The sequence below is a fragment of the Nicotiana sylvestris genome, chromosome 12, assembly GCF_000393655.2.
Source record: "Nicotiana sylvestris chromosome 12, ASM39365v2, whole genome shotgun sequence".
In the NCBI taxonomy this organism is placed as follows: domain Eukaryota; kingdom Viridiplantae; phylum Streptophyta; class Magnoliopsida; order Solanales; family Solanaceae; genus Nicotiana; species Nicotiana sylvestris.
Genome location: NC_091068.1, coordinates 165,441,886 through 165,451,105, shown reverse-complemented (window position 1 = coordinate 165,451,105; position 9,220 = coordinate 165,441,886).

Here is a 9,220-nt window from a genome sequence, read left to right as displayed (position 1 = left end):
ACGAAGGCATTTTGTTCTGCTACCTAAACACTTTATCCTTCGTTAACCCCTTTTAAGCCTTATTGTTTTTCTTTCATACACCTCGTTCAGAATCAGTAGAAACGACTAGAAAACGCAAGCATGGAAGATAAACAAAAGAAAGAAAAAAAGAGAAAAAAACAACAACAAAACCACAAAAATGAAAAATGAAAAAAAAGAAGAAATAAAAAAATGATAAAAAAAAAAGAAAGTCAGAAGAAAAAAGAGGAATTGGGAACTACGTTTGACCTGATTCCTCAAAGAGGATACGTAGGCGCTTCACGGCTCGGTCATAGGGTGCATAGTGTGCATGGTGTGCATGGTGTAATAAAAAGTAAAAAAAATAATAATAAAAAATAAATAATCCCCAAGCAAGAAACTGGGGCAAGGGTTGCGCTTGTTGTAAACAAATATGGTTCCGAAGGTTGTAATTTTGAACCCCAAATTGATTTGTTTTTTTAGCCTTTAATACCCTTTCTTTCTAGCCTATCCAAAAACCCACATTACGGTCCAAAGAAAGACCTTTTGATCAGTCTTCAGAAGATGCCAAGTCAGACAAATAAGAGTCTTACCGGTGAACATAACACTCTGTTCCACAGCAGAAAGGACTCTAATCCCCAACAGAAAGAGTCATATCGACAACACTCCAAATCCCCAGCTGGAAAGTGATACAAATGAGAGAGTCTTATCGGTGAAAACCTTCGCGGGTACCATAAGGCAATGAGAGCTGAGAGAAAAACCAAAATGAGAGAGTCTTATCAGTGAAAATCTTTACGGACACCATAAGGCGATGAAAGCTGAGAGAAAAAAAAAACAAAATGAGAGAGGCTTGATAGTGAAAACCCTTCGGGCACTACAAGTCAAATAAGATTGAGAATAAGATGGGGAATCGCCAAGCGACGATCTTGAAAGACGATTGACGGCAGAGGATAGGCCACATATGCATGTCATGACCATTAGAGTCGGTATCTGCGTTTGATAGATTTTTATTTATAGTTTCTTTTATTAAAGAGTCATAGTTTTCCTTTGTCTTTTATTCTGTCCCTTTTTATCTTTCTCCTTTCATAGAAAATTCCCCAGTAGAGTCTATTTGGTCAGAACAAGTGAAAAATGACTTCAAAATAGGCCATCAACTTTCCAATCATGCAAGATGAGATCTGACTAGTACATCCAAGTGGTATAGTCAGCAAGGAACAAGCGCGAGGCCAGTGTCAAAAAATATATCCCCAGTAAAAGGGAATTGACAAAAGGATTGACGATTGTCAAGAGGGATACCCTTGCCGAAATCAAAGGTTATAAACCTCAAGGCCAAGGCCTGTAGACAAATCAAGAAGAGCAATGGGCATGATTTGGGAAATTCATGTGAGACTAAAAGGTCGGGAAAATGACAGTTTCCGAACTATGCCACAAAAAAGAGGGATATCCCCAGAAGAAAGGGATTATTGCCAACAAATAATATCATCCCCAGCAAGTTGTTTGAAACGCAGAGTAGGGAAGGAGAAAGGAAAAAGCCATCCCAATGGAGTATAACAACCAACCACCGCGCTTTAAACTAACAAATTTTGTTTGATTTGAAATAGGTAAAGTAAATGGCATTGATGACGGAAATGCATGCCACAAGGGAGATTATCAAACTGGGGCAGAAAATTTTCCTTCCATTTAGAAAATTTTCTGGAAGTTAGGTACCCATTCGGGGAAGAATGAAGATAACACCAGTTTCAAGGGAAGTGGTCTTTGAACCAGTGTTGCCCTAACATAATAAGTTTCAATGGAGGAAGTTGTTCCCTAGCAGACAGAACAAAGGGATGAAACTTGTGCTCAGAAAAAGCAAAAGGCCAGTATCATTCCCAACAGCCTTCCGAAGAGTGAAGCACTAGTTCTGAATGAATCAGAATTCCCCAGCAATGTTATCCTCGACAGCGTTATCCCCAGCTGATAACATTTTATCCTCCAACAGGTAAGTAAAAAATTCCCCAACAGTATCATCGCCAGCAGTTTCGAGGAGTCCAACACAAGTTTGGTGAAAATCAGTATCCTCAGCATTTCCTTTCGGGGAAAGGCAAAACGAGTCTTAAGGGAGGTAGTCTTCGAAGGAAGAAGCTATGCAAAAAAGAAAAAAGAAAAAAAAAAGAAAAAAAAAAGAAAAAAAAGAAAAACAAAAGAAAAAAAAAGAGAAAAAAAAAAGAAAAAAAGAAAGAAAAAAGGGGGAAGTAGTTTGCAGAGGAATGAAACATCCTACTTAAAAGGAAGTAATTTTGTAAGGATTAAGATAACATATTTACTCAGCAGAGTTATCCTCAGCAGTGTTATCCCCAGCAGGGTTACTCAGCAGTTCGCAGTGTTATCCCCAGCGTGTCATCGAGATGTAGAAGCATCCTCGACAGAGTTTCGACCAAGTTTCAAGAGGGTCGGACAACCCAGAGTGGGTAAGTAAGAAAAGGAAAATTCATCCCCAGCAAAATAATCCCCAACAGTTACGAGGGAAGACAACACAAGTTTTCAAGGAAATGGTTTACCCCTAGGAGACGCACTTCCTAAGTTTATTTTTACCCATAGGAGATGCATTTCCTCCTAAGTTTATTTTACCCATAGGAGATACATTTCCTCCTAAGTTTGTTTTTATCCATAGGAGATGCATTTCCTCCTAAGTTTATTTTACCCATAGGAGATGCATTTCCTCTTAAGTTTGTTTTTTACCCATAGGAGATGCATTTCCTCCTAAGTTTATTTTACCCATAGGAATGGCATTTTTTTTTGTTGAAATCAGGAGCCCGCCTAAAGAGAGGAATGACGTTTATTTTAAAAGTTGTTTGTTTGAAGTCAGGAGCGCGCCTGAAGAGAGGAAAGACGTTTATTTTTAAAGTTGTTGTTGAAGTCAGGAGCCCGCCTGAAGAGAGGAATGACGTTTATTTTTAAAGTTGTTGTTGGAGTCAGGAGCCCGCCTGAAGAGAGGAATGGCGTTTATTTTTAAAGTTATTGTTGAAGTCAGGAGCCCGCCTGAAGAGAGGAATGACGTTTATTTTTAAAGTTGTTGTTGAAGTCAGGAGCCCGCCTGAAGAGAGGAAAGACATTTTATTTTTTAAAAAAAAAAGTTGTTGAAATTTCGCCAACCTAAAGAAAGGAATGGAATTTTTATTTTTTCAAAGTTGTTGTTGAAATCAGGAGCCCGCCTGAAGAGAGGAAAGACGTTTATTTTTAAAGTTGTTGTTGAAGTCAGGAGCCCGCCTGAAGAGAGGAATGACGTTTTATTTTTAAAAGTTGTTGAAATCTCGCCAGCCTAAAGAAAGGAATGGCATTTTAATTTTTTCAAAGTTGTTGTTGAAATCAGGAGCCCGCCTGAAGAGAGGAAAGGCGTTTTAAAAAAAAGTTGTTGAAATTTCGCCAACCTAAAGAAAGGAATGACATTTTTATTTTTTCAAAGTTGTTGTTGAAATCAGGAGCCCGCCTGAAGAGAGGAAAGGCGTTTTATTTTTTTTTTTAAAAAAAGTTGTTGAAATTTCGCCAACCTAAAGAAAGGAATGACATTTTTATTTTTTCAAAGTTGTTGTTGAAATCAGGAGCCCGCCTGAAGAGAGGAAAGGCGTTTATTTTAAAGTTGTTGTTGAATTCAGGAGCCCGCCTGAAGAGAGGAATGACGTTTATTTTTAAAGTTGTTGTTGATGTCAGGAGCCCGCCTGAAGAGAGGAATGGCGTTTATTTTTAAAGTTGGTGTTGAAGTCAGGAGCCCGCCTAAAGAGAAGAATGGTGTTTATTTTTAAAGTTGTTGTTGAAGTCAGGAGCCCGCCTGAAGAGAGGAAAGACATTTTATTTTTTTAAAAAAAAAAGTTGTTGAAATTTCGCCAACCTAAAGAAAGGAATTACATTTTTATTTTTTCAAAGTTGTTGTTGAAATCAGGAGCCCGCCTGAAGAGAGGAAAGACGTTTATTTTTAAAGTTGTTGTTGAAGTCAGGAGCCCGCCTGAAGAGAGGAATGGCGTTTATTTTCAAAGTTGTTGTTGAAGTCAGGAGCCCGCCTGAAGAGAAGAATGACGTTTTATTTTTAAAAGTTGTTGAAATCTCGCCAGCCTAAAGAAAGGAATGGCATTTTAATTTTTTCAAAGTTGTTTTTGAAATCAGGAGCCCGCCTGAAGAGAGGAAAGGCGTTTTAAAAAAAAGTTGTTGAAATTTCGCCAACCTAAAGAAAGGAATGACATTTTTATTTTTTCAAAGTTGTTGTTGAAATCAGGAGCCCGCCTGAAGAGAGGAAAGGCGTTTATTTTTAAAGTTGTTGTTGAAGTCAGGAGACCGCCTGAAGAGAGGAAAGACATTTTATTTTTTTTAAAAAAAAAGTTGTTGAAATTTCGCCAACCTAAAGAAAGGAATGGCATTTTTATTTTTTCAAAGTTGTTGTTGAAATCAAGAGCCCGCCTGAAGAGAGGAAAAACGTTTATTTTTAAAGTTGTTGTTGAAGTCAGGAGCCCGCCTGAAGAGAGGAATGGCGTTTATTTTTAAAGTTGTTGTTGAAGTCAGGAGCCCGCCTGAAGAGAGGAATGACGTTTTATTTTTAAAAGTTGTTGAAATCTCGCCAGCCTAAAGAAATGAATGGCATTTTAATTTTTTCAAAGTTGTTTTTGAAATCAGGAGCCCGCCTGAAGAGAGGAAAGGCGTTTTAAAAAAAGTTGTTGAAATTTCGCCAACCTAAAGAAAGGAATGACATTTTTATTTTTTCAAAGTTGTTGTTGAAATCAGGAGCCCGCCTGAAGAGAGGAAAGGCGTTTATTTTTAAAGTTGTTGTTGAAGTCAGGAGCCCGCCTGAAAAGAGGATAGACATTTTATTTTTTTTTTTTAAAAAAAGTTGTTGAAATTTCGCCAAACTAAAGAAAGGAATGGCATTTTTATTTTTTCAAAGTTGTTGTTGAAATCAGGAGCCCGCCTGAAGAGAGGAAAGACGTTTATTTTTAAAGTTGTTGTTGAAGTCAGGAGCCCGCCTGAAGAGAGGAATGACGTTTATTTTCAAAGTTGTTGTTGAAGTCAGGAGCCCGCCTGAAGAGAGGAATGACGTTTTATTTTTAAAAGTTGTTGAAATCTCGCCAGCCTAAAGAAAGGAATGGCATTTTAATTTTTTCAAAGTTGTTTTTGAAATCAGGAGCCCGCCTGAAGAGAGGAAAGGCGTTTTAAAAAAAAGTTGTTGAAATTTCGCCAACCTAAAGAAAGGAATGACATTTTTATTTTTTCAAAGTTGTTGTTGAAATCAGGAGCCCGCCTGAAGAGAGGAAAGGCGTTTATTTTAAAGTTGTTGTTGAAGTCAGGAGCCCGCCTGAAGAGAGGAATGGCTTTTATTTTCAAAGTTGTTGTTGAAGTCAGGAGCCCGCCTGAAGAGAGGAATGGCGTTTTATTTTTAAAAGTTGTTGAAATCTCGCCAGCCTAAAGAAAGGAATGACATTTTAATATTTTCAAAGTTGTTGTTGAAATCAGGAGCCCGCCTGAAGAGAGGAAAGGCGTTTTATTTTTAAAAGTTGTTGAAATTTCGCCAACCTAAAGAAAGGAATGGCATTTTTATTTTTTCAAAGTTGTTGTTGAAATCAATAGCCCGCCTTAAGAGAGGAAAGGCGTTTATTTTTAAAGTTGTTGTTGAAGTCAGGAGCCCGCCTAAAGAGAGGAATGACGTTTATTTTTAAAGTTGTTGTTGAAGTCAGGAGCCCGCCTGAAGAGAGGAATGGCGTTTATTTTAAAATTTGTTTGTTTGAAGTCAGGAGCCCGCCTGAAGAGAGGAATGACGTTTATTTTTAAAGTTGTTGTTGAAGTCAGGAGCCCGCCTGAAGAGAGGAATGACGTTTATTTTTAAAGTTGTTGTTGAAGTCACGAGCCCGCCTGAAGAGAGGAAAGACATTTATTTTCAAAGTTGTTGTTGAAGTCAGGAGCCCGCCTGAAGAGAGGAATGGCGTTTATTTTTAAAGTTGTTGTTGAAGTCAGGAGCCGCCTGAAGAGAGGAATGGCGTTTATTTTTAAAGTTGTTGTTGAAGTCAGGAGCCCGCCTGAAGAGAGGAATGGAGTTTTATTTTAAAGTTGTTTAAATCTCGCCAACCTAAAGAAAGGAATGGCATTTCGTTTTCAAAGTTGTTGTTGAAGTCAGGAGCCCGCCTGAAGAGAGGAATGGCGTTTTATTTTAAAGTTGTTTAAATCTCGCCAACCTAAAGAAAGGAATGGCATTTCGTTTTTAAAGTTGTTGTTGAAGTCAGGAGCCCGCCTGAAGAGAGGAATGTCGTTTATTTTTAAAGTTGTTGTTGTAGTCAGGAGCCCGCCTGAAGAGAGGAATGACGTTTATTTTTAAAGTTGTTGTTGAAGTCAGGAGCCCGCCTGAAGAGAGGAATGACGTTTATTTTCAAAGTTGTTGTTGAAGTCAGGAGCCCGCCTGAAGAGAGGAAAGGCGTTTATTTTTAAAGTTGTTGTTGAAGTCAAGAGCCCGCCTGAAGAGAGGAATGGCTTTTATTTTTAAAGTTGTTGTTGAAGTCAGGAGCCCGCCTGAAGAGAGGAATGGCGTTTTATTTTAAAGTTGTTTAAATCTCGCCAACCTAAAGAGAGGAATGGCATTTCGTTTTCAAAGTTGTTGTTGAAGTCAGGAGCCCGCCTGAAGAGAGGAATGACGTTTTATTTTAAAGTTGTTTAAATCTCGCCAACCTAAATAAAGGAATGGCATTTCGTTTTCAAAGTTGTTGTTGAAGTCAGGAGCCCACCTGAAGAGAGGAATGACGTTTATTTTTAAAGTTGTTGTTGAAGTCAGAAGCCCGCCTAAAGAGAGGAATGACGTTTATTTTAAAAGTTGTTTGTTTGAAGTCAGGAGCCCGCCTGAAGAGAGGAAAGACGTTTATTTTTAAAGTGATTGTTGCAGTCAGGAGCCCGCCTGAAGAGAGGAATGGCGTTTTTATTTTTCAAAGTTGCTTGTTGAAGTCAGGCGCCCACCTGTATAACGAGAGGAATACTTTTCAGTCTTATACTGCAGATTTTGAAATCAGTAACCCCGCCGGAAGGCAGAAGGTTACAAAAGGAATCCCCAGCAGGAAACAATAAAAATCCCAGCACCGGAAAGCAGAAGGTGGCAACAAGAGGTCCCAGCACAAATTCAAGCGCATGAGTCAAAAGGAAGAAAAGACGCGTCTTGAAAGAAGCGGCTTGTGAACATTAAATTATGCCCAGCATAACAAATCTGATGAAGAGAGCTGTATCCCCAGAGGAACCGCTGAAAAGCTTAATGAAGAAAGCCATGTCCCCAGCGGACCGAACAAAATGATGAAAACTGGTATTCAGAAAAGCAAAGGGCCAGTGTCATCCCCAAATTCACGGAAGAAAAGCACCGGAGGAAACACAAGCCGACAAGAAAGGAAGGCAACAAGAACAAGTTGCAGTCTAGCCTAGCTTCTTGTTTTCTTTTAAGCACGGTGTAACAAAGAGATCGGTAAGCAGTGGTAATAGCATGCAACAACAGTAACATTGCAGTCCCACGGTAGTCCCAGCTACCAAAACTTCCCGAACTACATTGACCTGATTCCTGTTTAGCCCAGGATATGTAGGAAACCTTTGAAGCAAAGGTTCGGTCAAATCTTTTTCAAAAAAATGCTTCACACGGAGTACTCGGATGGGCAAAAATCGCTCGCTTTATCTTTGCACGAAAACCCTTCGTGTCTTCGGGCAAAGAGGGGCAGCTGTAAGCACGTGATTTTTGCCCTATATGAGAATTACTCCCAAAAAATTCAAAAATAAAATGATTTTTCTTTGGTGTGCAATTTTGTGATATTTTGTGATATTTTGAATAATTATTTGTATTTGTCTGTGCATGTTTATTTGTTAAATTAATAAAAAATACAAAATATGTCGCATTTTGCATGTAGGATTTAATTCTACAATTGTTAGTAATTAAGTTGGTTTTACAAAAATGTACATCGTTTGCGTTTTTAGCATTTAATGTCCAATTGTACAATTTTATGCTTAATTATTACTTAATTGTGTGTTAATTTGCGCTTTTATAAATTAATTTAGTTATATATAATAATTTAACAATTTTTAGAATTTAGTTTATAAAAATAAAAGAAAAAAAGAGAGGAGAATACAGAAAAAAAGACAGAAAAATTTTAGGAGAGAAAAAAAATTCCGAAAATATTAAGACTTCAGAAAATAAAAAGAAAAGCATTCTGGAAATTCAAAAGAAGAATAGTATACATCTGATATACAATCCAAATATTCTGAGATACGGATTCAGAAATTAATGGTTAAAACACTAACTAGTCTTTCAAAATCTGAAAAGATTTCCTTTGCTTCTGTTCGTTGATTGTTATTGGTGTTTCTGGATTTTTGTCTTGATTTTAAAATCTGTCACTAGGTTTCTCGTTGCTGGTTGTTACTGGTTGCTGGGGTTGCTGTTGTTGTATGCTACTGAATTTCTGCTGATCTCCCTTTTCTTTTGCTTCCAATATCAGGTACACAACTGACACGCTGATTATTGTAAACTGAAACAGGAAGCATGAATACGAAAAAATGAAGAGTTGAAGTTCTAAATTTATTTTAATTATATTCTGAATTTTATTTGTATATATAAATTATTTAGCTTACAAAAATCAGAATCATGTAGCTATTTAATATATATAGTGGAACATCTGACGATAGCTTAACGGATGAACTATCTATATATATTGCCTAAAAATAAATGAATGGTGTAGTAACTCCATCTAGTTAAAAATCAAACGAATAGACCATTTCGGAACTTGTAGGAATATTGTTTAGTTAAGTAATATTGGTTAATTTCAGCATGTAAATGGTTTAGGAGTAAAATTAGATTGCTAAGTTTTTTTTTAAATTTGACAAACTGAGAACATGCTTAGTATAATGTAACTAGGTAGTAACATGTGAATAAGACGGCCCAGGTCTAGTTTTATGCCATACACGTTGGGCCTGGGCCCGCATTGGCAACGAACTTCCCTGCTTGCATCATTTTCAGAATTTATGAATCATATTCGAAACCCAACTATAACAACTCAAGCATGTAAATAAATTAAGACATTTTCTCTTTCATTTTGTAGAGACAATTTTAATAGAAAAAATGTAGGCATTTTAGGATTATCCTTTTAAAATAAATGAGATGAGCCTCGCCTAATAAAACGCACAAATTGCGGGGCCCTCAATAAATTTTTAATTAAAATTACTTAGACTTCGGGATGAGCCGTTTAGCAAA